Source organism: Mobula birostris, unplaced genomic scaffold, assembly GCF_030028105.1.
Source record: "Mobula birostris isolate sMobBir1 unplaced genomic scaffold, sMobBir1.hap1 scaffold_683, whole genome shotgun sequence".
NCBI classification, from domain to species: Eukaryota; Metazoa; Chordata; class Chondrichthyes; order Myliobatiformes; family Myliobatidae; genus Mobula; species Mobula birostris.
Window position 1 is genome coordinate 1 of NW_027278402.1, and position 16054 is coordinate 16054.

Consider the following 16054-nt stretch of genomic DNA (forward strand, 5'->3'; position numbering starts at 1 on the left):
AGGATGGGTGAGGTGAGATGCGGTGAGGGGCTAGTGGTGAGGATGGGTGAGGTGAGGAGGAATGAGGTGTGGAGGGATGAGGTGAGGGGATGAGCTGGGGAGGGAGTGAGGTGAGGGGATGTGGTGTGGAGGGATAAGGTGAGGGGGTAGTGGGGAGGATGGGTGAGGTGAGGAGGGATGAGGTGAGGGGCAGGTGGTGAGGATGGGTGAGGTGAGGAGGGATGAGCTGAGGAGGGAGTAGGTTGAGGGGGTAGTGGTGAGGATGGGTGAGGTGAGGAGGGATGAGGTCAGGGGATAGTGGTGAGGATGGGTGAGGCGAGATGAGGTCAGGGGCTAGTGGTGAGGATGGGTGAGGTGAGGAGGGACGAGGTGAGGGGATGAGGCAAGGAGGGATGAGATGAGGGGATGACGTGAGGAGGGATGACTTGAGGGGGTAGTGGTGAGGATGGGTGAGGTAAGGAGAGATGAGGTGAGGGGATAGTGGTGAGGATGGGTGAGGTAAGGAGGGATGAGGTGAGGGGATAGTGGTGTGAGGATGGGTGAGGTGAGGAGGGATGAGGTGAGGCGATGAGGTGAGGAGGGATGAGGTCAGGGTATGAGGTAAGGGGGGATGAGATGAGTGGGTAGTGGTCAGGAAGGGTGAGGTGAGAGGGATGAGGTTAGGGGATAGTGGTGAGGATGGGTGAGGTGAGGAGGGATGAGGCGAAGAGGGATGAGGTGAGGGGATGAGGTGAGGAGGGATGAGGTGAGGGGGTAGTGGTGAGGATGGGTGAGGTGAGGAGGATGAGTTGAGGGGATAATGGTGAGGATGGGTGAGGTGAGGAGGGATGAGGTGAGGGGATAGTGGTGTGGATGGGTGAGGTGAGGAGGGATGAGTTGAAGATGGATGAAGTGAGAAGGGATGAGGTAGGGGATAGTGGTGAGGATGGGTGACGTGAGGAAGTATGAGGTGAGGGGATAGTGGTGAGGATGGGTGAGGTGAGGAGGGATGAGGTGAGGGGATAGTGGTGTGGATGGGTGAGGTGAGGAGGGATGAGGTGAGAGGGAGTGAGGGGAGTGGGTAGTGGTGAGGATGAGTGAGGTGCGGAGGGATGAGTTGAGAAGGGATGAGGTGAGGGGTTGTGGTGAGGATGGGTGAGGTGAGGAGGGATGAGGTGAGGGGATAGTGGTTTGGATGGGTGAGGTAAGGAGGGATGAGGTGAGGGGATAGTGGTGTGAGGATGGGTGAATTGATGAGGCATGAAGTGAGGGGATGAGGTGAGGTGGGATGAGGTGAGGGGATGAGGTAAGGAGGGATGAGGTGAGGGGGTAGTGGTCAGGAAGGGTGAAGTGAGAGGGATGAGGTTAGGAGATAGTGGTGAGGATGGGTGAGGTGAGGAGGGATGAGGCAAAGAGGGATGAGGTGAGGGGATGAGGTGAGGGGGTAGTGGTGAGGATGGGTGAGGTGAGGAGGGATGAGGTGAGGGGATAGTGGTTAGGATGGGTGAGGCAAGGAGGGATGAGGTGAGGGGATAGTGGTGTGAGGATGGGTGAATTGATGAGGGATGAAGTGAGGGGATGAGGTGAGGTGGGATGAGGTGAGGGGATGAGGTAAGGAGGGATGAGGCGAGGGGGGTAGTGGTCAGGAAGGGTGAGGTGAGAGGGATGAGGTTAGGGGATAGTGGTGAGGATGGGTGAGGTGAGGAGGGATGAGGCGAAGAGGGATGATGTGAGCGGATGAGGTGAGGAGGGATGAGGTGATGGGGGTAGTGGTGAGGATGGGTGAGGTGACGAGGGATGATGTGAGGGGATAATGGTGAGGATGGGTGAGGTGAGGAGGAATGAGATGAGGGGATGAGGTGAGGAGGGGTGAGGTGAGGGGAAGTTGTGAGGATGGGTGAGTTAAGGAGGGATGAGGTGAGGGGATAGTGGTGAGGATGGGGTGAGGTGAGAAGGGATGAGGTGAGGGGATAGTGGTGGCGAGGATGGGTGAGGTGAGGAGAGATGAGGTGAGGGGATAGTGGTGAGGATGGGTGAGGTGAGGAGGGATGAGGTGAGGAGGGATGAGGTGAGGAGGGATGAGGTGAGGGGATAGTCGTGAGGATGGGTGAGGTGAGGAGGGATGAGGTGAGGGGATAGTGGTGAGGATTGGTGAGGTGAGGAGGGATGAGGTGAGGGGATAGTGGTGAGGATGGGTGAGGTAAGGAGGGATGAGGTGAGGGGATAGTGGTGTGAGGATGTGTGAGGTAAGGAGGGATGAGGTGAGGAGATTGTGGTGAGGATAGGTGAGGTGTGGAGGGGATGAGGTGATGAGGGAGTGAGGTGAGGGTGTAGTGGTGAGGATGGGTGAGTTGAGGAGGGATGAGGTGAGGAGGGATGAGGTGAGAGGATAGTGGTGAAGATGGGTGAGGTGAGAAGAGGTGAGGGGATAGTCGTGAGGATGGGTGAGGTGAGGAGAAATGAGGTGAGGGGATAGTGGTGAGGATGGGTGAGGTAAGGATGGATCTGAGGGGAATAGTGGTGTGAGGATGGGTGAGGTGAGGAGGGATGAGGTGAGGTGATGAGGTGAGGAGGGATGAGGTGAGGGGTTGAGGTGAGGAGGAATGAGGTGAGGGAGTAGTGGTGAGGATGGGTGAGGTGAGGAGGGATGTGAGGGGATAGTGGTGAGGATGGGTGAGGCGAGGAGGGATGAGGTGAGGAGGGAGTGAGGTGAGAGTGTAGTGGTGAGGAGGGATGAGGTGAGGAGGGAGTAGAGTGAGGGGGTAGTGGTGAGGATGGGTGAGGTGAGGAGGGATGAGGTGAGGAGAGATGAGGTGAGGGGGTAGTGGTGAGGATGGGTGAGGTGAGGAGGGATGACGTGAGGGGATAGTGGTGAGGATGGGTGAGGTGAGGAGGGATGAGGTGAGGGGATAATTATGAGGATGGATGAGGTGAGAGGGATGAGGTGAGAGGGAGTGAGGTGTGGGGGGGTGGTGTGAGGATGTGTGAGGTGAGGACGGATGAGTTGAGAAGGGATGAGGTGAGGGGATAGTGGTGAGGATGGGTGAGGTGAGGAGGAATGAGGTGAGGGGATAGTGGTGTGGATGGGTGAGGTGAGGAGGGATGAGGTGAGAGGGAGTGAGGTGAATGGGTAGTGGTGAGGATGGGTGAGGTGAGGAGGGATGAGGTGAGAAGGGATAAGGTGAGGGGATAGTGGTGAGGATGGGTGAGGTGAGGAGAGATGAGGTGAGGGGATAGTGGTGAGGATGGGTGAGGTATGGAGGGATGAGGTGAGGGGATAGTGGTGTGAGGATGGGTGAATTGATGAGGGATGAGGTGAGGGGATGAGGCAAGGAGGGATGAGGTGAGGGGGATAGTGGTGTGAGGATGGGTGAGGTGATGAGGGATGAGGTGAGGGTATAGTGGTGAGGATGGGTGAGGTGAGGAGGAATGAGATGAGGGGTTGAGGTGAGGAGGGATGAGGGTGAGGGGTAGTGGTGAGGATGGGTGAGTTGAGGAGGGATGAGGTGAGGGGATAGTGGTGAGGATGGGTGATGTGTGGAGGGATGAGGTGAGGGGATAGTGGTGCGAGGTTGGGTGAGGTGAGGAGAGATGAGGTGAGGAGGGATGAGGTGAGGGATAGTGGTGAAGATGGGTGAGTTGAGGAGGGATGAGGTGAGGGGATAGTGGTGAGGATGGGTGATGTGTGGAGGGATGAGGTGAGGGGATAGTGGTGCGAGGATGGGTGAGGTGAGGAGAGATGAGGTGAGGGGATAGTGGTGAGGATGGGTGAGGTGAGGAGGGATGAGGTGAGGAGGGATGAGGTGAGGGGTAGTGGTGAGGATGGGTGAGTTGAGGAGGGATGAGGTGAGCGGGATAGTGGTGAGGATGGGTGATGTGTGGAGGGATGAGGTGAGGGGATAGTGGTGCGAGGATGGGTGAGGTGAGGAGAGATGAGGTGAGGGGATAGTGGTGAGGATGGGTGAGGTGAGGAGGGATGAGGTGAGGAGGGATGAGGTGAGGAGGGATGAGGTGAGGCGTAGTGGTGAGGATAGGTGAGTTGAGGAGGGATGAGGTGATGAGGGAGTGAGGTGAGGGGGGTAGTGGTGACGATGTGTGAGGTGAGGAGGGGTGAGGTGAGGGGATAGTGGTGAGGATGGGTGAGGTAAGGAGGGATGTGAGGGGATAGTGGTGTGAGGATGGGTGAGGTGAGGAGGGATGAGGTGAGGTGATGAGGTGAGGAGGGATGAGGTGAGGGGATGAGGTGAGGAGGGATGAGGTGAGGGGATAGTGGTGAGGATGGGTGAGGTGAGATGAGGTGAGGGGCTAGTGGTGAGGATGGGTGAGGTGAGGAGGGATGAAGTGAGGAGGGAATGAGGTGAGGGGGTAGTAGTGAGGATGGGTGAGGTGAGGAGGGATGAGGTGAGGGGCTAGTCTTGAGGATGGGTGAGGCGAGGAGGGATGAGGTGAGGAGGGAGTAAGGTGAGGGGGTAGTGGTGAGGATGGGTGAGGTGAGGAGGGATGAGGTGTGGGGATAGTGGTGAGGATAGATGAGGCGAGGAGGGAGGAGGTGAGGAGGGAGTTGGGTGAGGGGGTAGTGGTGAGGGTGAGGTGAGGAGGGATGAGGTGAGGGGCTAGTGGTGAGGATGGGTGAGGTGAGGAGGGATGAGGTGAGGAGGGACTAGGGTGAGGGTGTAGTGGTGAGGATGGGTGAGGTGAGGAGGAATGAGGTGAGGGGATGAGGCAAGGAGGGATGAGGTGATGGGGTAGTGGTGAGGATGGGTGAGGTGACGAGGGATGAGGTGAGGGGATAGTGGTGAGAATGGGTGAGGTGAGGAGGAATGAGATGAGGGGAGAGGTGAGGAGGGATGAGGTGAGGGGTAGTGGTGAGGATGGGTGAGTTGAGGAGGGATGAGGTGAGGGGATAGTGGTGAGGATGGGTGATGTGCGGAGGGATGAGGTGAGGGGATAGTGGTGCGAGGATGGGTGAGGTGAGGAGAGATGAGGTGAGGGGATAGTGGTGAGGATGGGTGAGCTGAGGAGGGATGAGGTGAGGGGATAGTGGTGAGGATGGGTGAGGTGAGGAGGGATGAGGTGATGATGGAGTGAGGTGAGGGGGTAGTGGTGAGGATGGGTGAGGTAAGGAGGGATGTGAGGGGATAGTGGTGAGGATGGGTGAGGTGAGGAGGGATGAGGTGAGGTTGGTTGAGGTGAGATGTGGTGAGGGGCTAGTGGTGAGGATGGGTGAGGCGAGGAGGGATGAGGTGAGGAGGGATGAGGTGAAGGGCTAGTCATGAGGATGGGTGAGGCGAGGAGGGATGAGGTGAGGAGGGAGTAGGGTGAGGGGGTAGAGGTGAGGAAGGGTGAGGTGAGGAGGGATGAGGTGAGGGGTATTGGTGACGATGGGTGAGTCGAGGAGGGATGAGGTGAGGAGGGAGTAGGGAGAGGGGGGTAGTGGTGAGGATGGGTGAGGTGAGGAGGGATGAGGTGAGGAGGGATAAGGTGAGGGGATAGTGGTGAGGATGGGTGAGGTGAGGAGAGATGAGGTGAGGGGATAGTGGTGAGGATGGGTGAGGTATGGAGGGATGAGGTGAGGGGATAGTGGTGTGAGGATGGTTGAATTGATGAGGAATGAGGTGAGGGGATTAGGCAAGGAGGGATGAGGTGAGGGGATAGTGGTGTGAGGATGGGTGAGGTGATGAGGGATGAGGTGAGGGGATAGTGGTGAGGATGGGTGAGGTGAGGAGGAATGAGATGAGGGGTTGAGGTGAGGAGGGATGAGGTGAGTGGTAGTGGTGAGGATGGGTGAGTTGAGGAGGGATGAGGTGAGGGGATAGTGGTGAGGATGGGTGATGTGTGGAGGGATGAGGTGAGGGGGATACTGGTGCGAGGTTGGGTGAGGTGAGGAGAGATGAGGTGAGGAGGGATGAGGTGAGGGATAGTGGTGAGGATGGGTGAGTTGAGGAGGGATGAGGTGAGGGGATAGTGGTGAGGATGGGTGATGTGTGGAGGGATGAGGTGAGGGGATAGTGGTGCGAGGATGGGTGAGGTGAGGAGAGATGAGGTGAGGGGATAGTGGTGAGGATGGGTGAGGTGAGGAGGGATGAGGTGAGGAGGGATGAGGTGAGGGGTAGTGGTGAGGATGGGTGAGTTGAGGAGGGATGAGGTGAGGGGATAGTGGTGAGGATGGGTGATGTGTGGAGGGATGAGGTGAGGGGATAGTGGTGCGAGGATGGGTGAGGTGAGGCGAGATGAGGTGAGGGGATAGTGGTGAGGATGGGTGAGGTGAGGAGGGATGAGGTGAGGAGGGATGAGGTGAGGCATAGTGGTGAGGATAGGTGAGTTGAGGAGGGATGAGGTGATGAGGGAGTGAGGTGAGGGGGGTAGTGGTGACGATGTGTGAGGTGAGGAGGGGTGAGGTGAGGGGATAGTGGTGAGGATGGGTGAGGTAAGGAGGGGATGTGAGGGGATCGTGGTGTGAGGATGGGTGAGGTGAGGAGGGATGAGGTGAGGTGATGAGGTGCGGAGGGATGAGGTGAGGGGATGAGGTGAGGAGGGATGAGGTGAGGGGATAGTGGTGAGGATGGGTGAGGTGAGATGAGGTGAGGGGCTAGTGGTGAGGATGGGTGAGGTGAGGAGGGATGAAGCGAGGAGGGAATGAGGTGAGGGGGTAGTAGTGAGGATGGGTGAGGTGAGGAGGGATGAGGTGAGGGGCTAGTCTTGAGGATGGGTGAGGCGAGGAGGTATGAGGTGAGGAGGGAGTAAGGTGAGGGTGTAGTGGTGAGGGTGAGGTGAGGAGGGATGAGTTGAGGGGCTAGTGGTGAGGATGGGTGAGGTGAGGAGGGATGAGGTGAGGAGGGACTAGTGTGAGGGTGTAGTGGTGAGGATGGGTGAGGTGAGGAGGAATGAGGTGAGGGGATGAGGCAAGGAGGGATGAGGTGAGGGGATGAGGTGAGGAGGGATGAGGTGAGGGGGTAGTGGTGAGGATGGGTGAGGTGACGAGGGATGAGGTGAGGGGATAGTGGTGAGAATGGGTGAGGTGAGGAGGAATGAGATGAGGGGAGAGGTGAGGAGGGATGAGGTGAGGGGTAGTGGAGAGGATGGGTGAGTTGAGGAGGGATGAGGTGAGGGGACAGTGGTGAGGATGGGTGATGTGAGGAGGGATGAGGTGAGGGGATAGTGGTGCGAGGATGGGTGAGGTGAGGAGAGATGAGGTGAGGGGGATAGTGGTGAGGATGGGTGAGCTGAGGAGGGATGAGGTGAGGGGATAGTGGTGAGGATGGGTGAGGTGAGGAGGGATGAGGTGATGAGGGAGTGAGGTGAGGGGGTAGTGGTGAGGATGGGTGAGGTAAGGAGGGATGTGAGGGGATAGTGGTGAGGATGGGTGAGGTGAGGAGGGATGAGGTGAGGATGGTTGAGGTGAGATGAGGTGAGGGGCTAGTGGTGAGGATGGGTGAGGCGAGGAGGGATGAGGTGAGGAGGGATGAGGTGAAGGGCTAGTCATGAGGATGGGTGAGGCGAGGAGGGATGAGGTGAGGAGGGAGTAGGGTGAGGGGGTAGTGGTGAGGAAGGGGTGAGGTGAGGAGGGGATGAGGTGAGGGGCTAGTGGTGAGGATGGGTGAGGTGAGGAGGGATGAGGTGAGGAGGGAGTAGGGTGAGGGGGTAGTGGTGAGGATGGGTGAGGTGAGGAGTAATGAGGTGAGGGGATGAGGCAAGGAGGGATGAGGTGAGGGGATGAGGGAAGGAGGGATGAGGTGATGGGGTAGTGGTGAGGATGGGTGAGGTGACGAGGGATGAGGTGAGGTGATAGTGGTGAGGATGGGTGAGGTAAGGAGGGATGTGAGGGGATAGTGGTGTGAGGATGGGTGAGGTGAGGAGGGATGAGATGAGGGGATAGTGGTGAGGATGGGTGAGGTGAGGAGTAATGAGATGAGGGGATGAGGTGACGGGTAGTGGTGAGGATGGGTGAGTTGAGGAGGGATGAGGTGAGGGGATAGTGGTGAGGATGGGTGATGTGAGGAGGGATGAGGTGAGGGGATAGTGCTGCGAGGATGGGTGAGGTGAGGAGAGATGAGGTGAGGGGATAGTGGTGAGGATGGGTGAGGTGAGGAGGGATGAGGTGATGAGGGAGTGAGGTGAGGGGGTAGTGGTGAGGATGGGTGAGGTGAGGAGGGATGAGGTGAGGGGATAGTGGTGAGGATGGCTGAGGTAAGGAGGGATGTGAGGTGGTAGTGGTGAGGATGGGTGAGGTGAGGAGGAATGAGGTGAGGGGATGAGGCATGGAGGGATGAGGTGAGGGGATGAGGTGAGGAGGGATGAGGTGATGGGGTAGTGGTGAGGATGGGTGAGGTGACGAGGGATGAGGTGAGGGGATAGTGGTGAGGATGGGTGAGGTGAGGAGGAATGAGATGAGGGGATGAGGTGAGGAGGGATCAGGTGGGGGATAGTGGTGAGGATGGGTGAGCTGAGGAGGGATGAGGTGAGGGGATAGTGGTGAGGATGGGTGATGTGAGGAGGGATGAGGTGAGGGGATAGTGGTGCGAGGATGGGTGAGGTGAGGAGAGATGAGGTGAGGGGATAGTGGTGTGGATGGGTGAGCTGAGGAGGGATGAGGTGTGGGGATAGTGGTGAGGATGGGTGAGGTGAGGAGGGATGAGGTGATGAGAGAGTGAGGTGAGGGGGTAGTGGTGAGGATGGGTGAGGTAAGGAGGGATGTGAGGGGATAGTGGTGAGGATGGGTGAGGTGAGGAGGGATGAGGTGAGGATGGTTGAGGTGAGATGAGGTGAGGGGCTAGTGGTGAGGATGGGTGAGGCGAGGAAGGATGAGGTGAGGAGGGATGAGGTGAAGGGCCTGTCATGAGGATGGGTGAGGCGAGGAGGGATGAGGTGAGGAGGGAGTAGGGTGAGGGGGTAGTGGTGAGGAAGGGTGAGGTGAGGAGGGATGAGGTGAGGGGCTAGTGGTGAGGATGGGTGAGGTGAGAATTGATGAGGTGAGGAGGGAGTAGGGTGAGGGGGTAGTGGTGAGGATGGGTGAGGTGAGGAGGAATGAGGTGAGGGGATGAGGCAAGGAGGGATGAGGTGAGGGGATGAGGCAAGGAGGGATGAGGTGATGGGGTAGTGGTGAGGATGGGTGAGGTGACGAGGGATGAGGTGAGGTGATAGAGGTGAGGATGGGTGAGGTAAGGAGGGATGTGAGGGGATAGTGGTGTGAGGATGGGTGAGGTGAGGAGGGATGAGATGAGGGGATAGTGGTGAGGATGGGTGAGGTGAGGAGGAATGAGATGAGGGGATGAGGTGACGGGTAGTGGTGAGGATGGGTGAGTTGAGGAGGGATGAGGTGAGGGGATAGTGGTGAGGATGGGTGATGTGAGGAGGGATGAGGTGAGGGGATAGTGCTGCGAGGATGGGTGAGGTGAGGAGAGATGAGGTGAGGAGAGATGAGGTGAGGGGATAGTGGTGAGGATGGGTGAGGTGAGGAGGGATGAGGTGATGAGGGAGTGAGGTGAGGGGGTAGTGGTGAGGATGGGTGAGGTGAGGAGGGATGAGGTGAGGGGATAGTGGTGAGGATGGCTGAGGTAAGGAGGGATGTGAGGTGGTAGTGGTGAGGATGGGTGAGGTGAGGAGGAATGAGGTGAGGGGATGAGGCATGGAGGGATGAGGTGAGGGGATGAGGTGAGGAGGGATGAGGTGATGGGGTAGTGGTGAGGATGGGTGAGGTGAGGAGGAATGAGATGAGGGGATGAGGTGAGGAGGAATCAGGTGAGGGGTAGTGGTGAGGATGGGTGAGTTGAGGAGGGATGAGGTGAGGGGATAGTGGTGAGGATGGGTGATGTGAGGAGGGATGAGGTGAGGGGATAGTGGTGCAAGGATGAGTAAGGTGAGGAGAGATGAGGTGGGGGATAGTGGTGAGGATGGGTGAGCTGAGGAGGGATGAGGTGAGGGGATAGTGGTGAGGATGGGTGAGGTGAGGAGGGATGAGGTGATGAGGGAGTGAGGTGAGGGGTTAGTGGTGAGGATGGATGAGGTGAGGAGGGATGAGGTGAGGTGATGAGGTGAGGAGGGATGAGGTGAGGGGATGAGGTGAGGAGGGATGAGGTGAGGGGTTAGTGGTGAGGATGGGTGAGGTGAGGAGGGATGTGAGGGGATAGTGGTGAGGATGGGTGAGGTGAGGATGGATGAGGTGAGGGGCTAGTGGTGAGGATGGGTGAGGCGAGGAGGGATGAGGCGAGGAGGGATGAGGTGAGGAGGGATGAGGTGAGGGGCTAGTCATGAGGATGGGTGAGGCGAGGAGGGATGAGGTGAGGAGGGAGTAGGGTGAGGGGGTAGTGGTGAGGATGGGTGAGGTGAAGAGGGATGAGGTGAGGGGATAGTGGTGACGATGGGTGAGGCGAGGAGGGATGAGGTGAGGAGGGAGTAGGGTGAGGGGCTAGTGGTGAGGATGGGTGAGGTGAGGAGGGATGAGGTGAGGAGTGAGTAGGGTGAGGGGGTAGTGGTGAGGATGGGTGAGGTGAGGAGGAATGAGGTGAGGGGATAGTGGTGAGGATGGGTGAGGTGAGGAGGGATGAGGTGAGGGGATAGTGGTGAGGATGGGTGAGGTGAGGAGGGATGAGGTGAGGGGATAGTGGTGAGGATGAGTGAGGTGAGGAGGGATGAGGTGAGGGGATAGTGGTGAGGATGGGTGAGGTGAGGAGGGATGAGTTGAGGGGTGAGTAGGGTGAGGGGGTAGTGGTGAGGATGGGTGAGGTGAGGAGGAATGAGGTGAGGGGATAGTGGTGAGGATGGGTGAGGTGAGGAGGGATGAGGTGAGGGGATAGTGGTGAGGATGGGTGAGGTGAGGAGGGATGAGGTGAGGGGATAGTGGTGAGGATGGGTGAGGTGAGGAGGGATGAGGTGAGCGGATAGTGGTGAGGATGGGTGAGGTAAGGAGGGATGAGGTGAGGGGATAGTGGTGTGAGGATGTGTGAGGTGAGGAGGGATGAGGTGAGGCGATGAGGCGAGGAGGGATGAGTTGAGGGGATGAGGTGAGGAGGGATGAGGTGAGGGTGTAGTGGTGAGGATGGGTGAAGTAAGGAGGGATGCGAGGAGGGATGAGGTGAGGGGATGAGTTGAGGGGGTAGTGGTGAGGATGGGTGAGGTGAGGAGCGATGTGAGGGGATAGTGGTGAGGATGAATGAGGTGAGGAAGGATGAGGTGAGGGGATAGTGGTGAGGATGGGTGAGATAAGGAGGGATGATGTGAGGAGATAGTGGTGAGGATAGGTGAGGTGTGGAGGGGATGAGGTGAGGAGGGATGAGGTGAGGGGTAGTGGTGAGAATGGGTGAGGTGAGGAGGGATGAGGTGAGGGGATGAGGTGAGGAGGGATGATGTGAGGGGTAGTGGTGAGGATGGGTGAGGTGAGGAGGGATGAGGTGAGGGGATAGTGGTGAGGATGGGTGAGGTGAGGAGGGATGAGGTGAGGGGATAGTGGTGAGGATGGGTGAGGTGAGGAGGGATGAGGTGAGCGGATAGTGGTGAGGATGGGTGAGGTAAGGAGGGATGAGGTGAGGGGATAGTGGTGTGAGGATGTGTGAGGTGAGGAGGGATGAGGTGAGGCGATGAGGCGAGGAGGGATGAGTTGAGGGGATGAGGTGAGGAGGGATGAGGTGAGGGTGTAGTGGTGAGGATGGGTGAAGTAAGGAGGGATGCGAGGAGGGATGAGGTGAGGGGATGAGTTGAGGGGGTAGTGGTGAGGATGGGTGAGGTGAGGAGCGATGTGAGGGGATAGTGGTGAGGATGAATGAGGTGAGGAAGGATGAGGTGAGGGGATAGTGGTGAGGATGGGTGAGGTAAGGAGGGATGATGTGAGGAGATAGTGGTGAGGATAGGTGAGGTGTGGAGGGGATGAGGTGAGGAGGGATGAGGTGAGGGGTAGTGGTGAGAATGGGTGAGGTGAGGAGGGATGAGGTGAGGGGATGAGGTGAGGAGGGATGAGGTGAGGGGTAGTGGTGAGGATGGGTGAGGTAAGGAGGGATGAGGTGAGGGGATAGTGGTGTGAGGATGTGTGAGGTGAGGAGGGATGAGGTGAGGCGATGAGGCGAGGAGGGATGAGTTGAGGGGATGAGGTGAGGAGGGATGAGGTGAGGGTGTAGTGGTGAGGATGGGTGACGTAAGGAGGGATGCGAGGAGGGATGAGGTGAGGGGATGAGTTGAGGGGGTAGTGGTGAGGATGGGTGAGGTGAGGAGCGATGTGAGGGGATAGTGGTGAGGATGAATGAGGTGAGGAAGGATGAGGTGAGGGGATAGTGGTGAGGATGGGTGAGGTAAGGAGGGATGATGTGAGGAGATAGTGGTGAGGATAGGTGAGGTGTGGAGGGGATGAGGTGAGGAGGGATGAGGTGAGGGGTAGTGGTGAGAATGGGTGAGGTGAGGAGGGATGAGGTGAGGGGATGAGGTGAGGGGTAGTGGTGAGAATGGGTGAGGTGAGGAGGGATGAGGTGAGGGGATGAGGTGAGGAGGGATGAGGTGAGGGGTAGTGGTGAGGATGGGTGAGGTGTGGAGGGGATGAGGTGAGGCGTGACAAGGTGATAACTTTGGGTAAGGTCCCACGCTGGGGGCTGGAGCCGGTGTGCTGGGGTAACGTAGTGTCAGGGACAGGGAAATGTTCCCGACAGAGTGGGAGTTGGGGCTTGTTCGGGTTGAGGAGGACTGGCTGGCGGGTTCGGCAGGGACCGCGGTTTGGGACCCACCCATTGACAGACACATCAGTCGCTTGGCAGAAAGGAGCCAGCATCACCACCCAAAATCAGAATCACTGGCATATGTTGTTTTGTGGCAGCAGTACTCTGCAATACATACTGTAATAATGAAAAATATATAAATTACAGTATTTTTATACATATACAGTTTATAATTACATGAAGTAAGCAATGCAAAGAGAGAGTAAAAGAAGTTAATGTACTGAGGCAGTGTTCATGGGCTCATTATGCATTCAGAAACCTGACGGCAGAGAGCAAGACGCTGTGCCTGAAATGTTGAGTGTGTGTCTCAGACCCCTGTACCTCCTCTCTGGTGGTAAAAATGAGAAGAGGTGAAAATCTCGGTGCTGGATGCTTCTCTTTTGAGGCATTGCCTTTTGAAGATGTCCTCGCTGCTGGGGAGGCTGGCACCCAGGATGGATCTGGCTGAGTTCACAATTGTCTGCAGCGTTTTCCAATCCTGTGCAGTGGTCCCTCCGTACCAGACAGCGATGCAGCCAGGCAGAACACTCTGCATGATACATCTGTAAAAAGTTACAAAAGTCTTTGAAGACATACCCAGTCTCCTGAAGCTCCTAATGAAACATAGCTACTGTCGTGCCTTCTGTGTACAGTAATTGCATCAGTATGTTGGGCCCGGGAGACATTGGTGGCTGGTAATGGAGGGGCCAGTCACTGTTCCCTCTCAGCTGCGTGGGTGTGTGGCCGAAATGCTCCTGCACGCTAGCATTTGTTGCTGCACGGCTACAATAAAGACAGATGAGAAAATGTTTGCAAAACATGAAATTTTCTTTGTTGTACTGCATTTCACTGCACCCTTCAACAAATAAATAAAATCAAAAGTATGTGAGTATTCAATGATCATTCCAAGTATTCATAGTCTGCCTATTACAAAATTAACCACTGAAAGTGCCGTGCAGTTTTCAGGTCATGTTAAAATGTTCCTGCTCAGAGCAATGGTCAGTCTGCAGGGCTGTAAAAAAAAATTAGAGGGGATGTTGACACAAAAGCACAAAATTGGAAAAAAATTGCCAAGGCTTACAAAGTCAGCCAGCTCCACCATGGGTACCAGCCTCCCCAGCATCAAGGACATCTTCCAAAGGCGATGCCTCTAAAAGGCAGAATCCATTACTGTGTAAAGGACCCTCAGCATTCAGGACGTCCCCTCTTCTCATTGCTACCATCAGGGAGGAGGTACGGGAGCCTGAAGACACACACTCAACATATTAGGAAGAATTTCTCCCCTCCTCCATCATATTTCTGAATGGTCCACAAATCGATGAGCTGCACCTATTTTGTTCTCTTAGAAAGAAACCATGGAAAGATTATAGCACAGAAACAGGCCCTTTGGCCCTTCTTGGCTGTGCCGAACCATTTTTTCTGCCTAGTCCCACTGACCTGCACCTGGACCAAAACAAACCATAGAAAGATTACAGCACAGAAACAGGCCTTTTGGCCTCTTTTTGCACATTTTATTAAATATATATTCTTATTGGAATTTGAAGCAACTTTTATGTCTTGTATTGCACTGCTGCAGGAAGACAACAAATTTCACAACATACAGTATGTCAATGATAATAACCCTAATTCTGATTGCTGGCTGTTATCGTGAGAGAGTTTGATTACAGAGCGAAGGGGGCATTCCCCTGATAGGGCCTGACATAGGATCTTATTGAATTCACAATTCTGGACTCATTAAAAAAGGGATTTGCTTGCTCTAGGTCAGTGGACAGACAGGGTTGGCAGGTTTGCAGCACAAGGGAGACGTGCACGTTCAGGGGACTTGTTCCCATAGTGGAAACAGCTAATTAAAGGGGGCATAATTTTAATATGATTGGAGAAAGATATAGTGGGGTATGAGAGGTAGGTTTTCTACAGAGTGGTGGATAGGTGGAACGCCCTGCCTGGGGTGGCGGTAGAGGCCAATGCTTTAGGAACATATCAGAGACTCTGAGAAAGGAAAATGGATGATAGAGAAATCGGCTGTGTGATGGAAGGGTTGGATTGATCTTAAAGTAGATGAAAAGGTCAGCACAACATTGTGGGCTGAAAGGCCTGAGTTGTGCTGTTCTGTTCTGTGTTTTGTGAATGAGAGGAGATCACATTGAAACTTCAGGTTGGATGCTGGGAGCATCTTAGCATAAGGGGTTGGCCACTCAGGATGGGGATGAGGGGAAATTTATTCACCCAGAGGATGGTGAATCTTAGGAATTCTCCAGTTGTGTTGGTTCAGCGGTGGAGTTCAATCCGGGATCAATAGAACTCTAGACATCATGGGAACTGAGGGGTGTGGGGATATTGAGGGAAGGTGGTGTTGAGGGAGAAGGTTAGCTGGGATACAAATGGGCGGTGGAGCAGGCAAAAGGAACTGATTCTTATGCACCAGGAGGTATCAGTGATCCCTGCTCTTACGCGTGTGCTGGTGTAGTCAGGGAACTTGTTGAGTTCCTCCAGCATTTTGTCTGTGCGGTGCTTTAGATTACAGGCATAGGGAAAGTCTGAACAGGCTTCAGTTTGACTGTGCTGGAACAGAAGCCTCAGCAGGAGAACGGACAGTGTGGTGGGACAGAGCTGGGCTGGCCAATCAAGACCTGCATTCGAAGGAGGAAGTCACAAAGAACACAGAGGAGTGTTCCAGACCATCTGACCATCTGGAATGGCGGGGCCACTGCACAGGATTGGAGAAAGCTACAGAAAGTTGCAAACACAAGGAGATCTGCAGATGCTGGAAATTCAAGCAACACACACACAAAATGCTGGTGGAACGCAGCAGGCCAGGCAGCATCTCTAGGAAGAGGTACAGTTGACGTTTCGGGCTGAGACCCTTCGTCAGGACTAACTGAAAGAAGAGATAGTAAGAGATTTGAAAGTGGAAGGAGGAGGGGGAGATCTGAAATGATAGGAGAAGACATGAGGGGGAGGGATGCAAACTCAGCCAAGCTCTGGCATTGGCTGGTCTCCCCAGCATCAAGGACATCATCAAAAGGCGATGATGCCTCATAAAGGTGGCATCCATCACTTAGGACCCCCATCACCCAGGACATGGCCTCTTCTCATCAGGGAGATTCTCAAATAGACAATGAACCCATAAACACTACCTCACTACTCCGTTTTTCTTATTTATGCCCTCTTTCTGCGCTAGTTATTTAATTTATACATACAGTATATATACATTCTGGATTCTGGTGAATTAGGCCATCAGTTATTCAGGGCAGCAGTTTATGTGCGACAGCTCTGAAAGAACAAAACCTAATTAACAAGATTGCTGGGACTTCCTTTCCTCACTTGGGACACTATGTCACCTAATTGGGACAGGAGACTGGCTGAACGGGTTCTGTCGCACACACCTGTGTGGCTGTTAG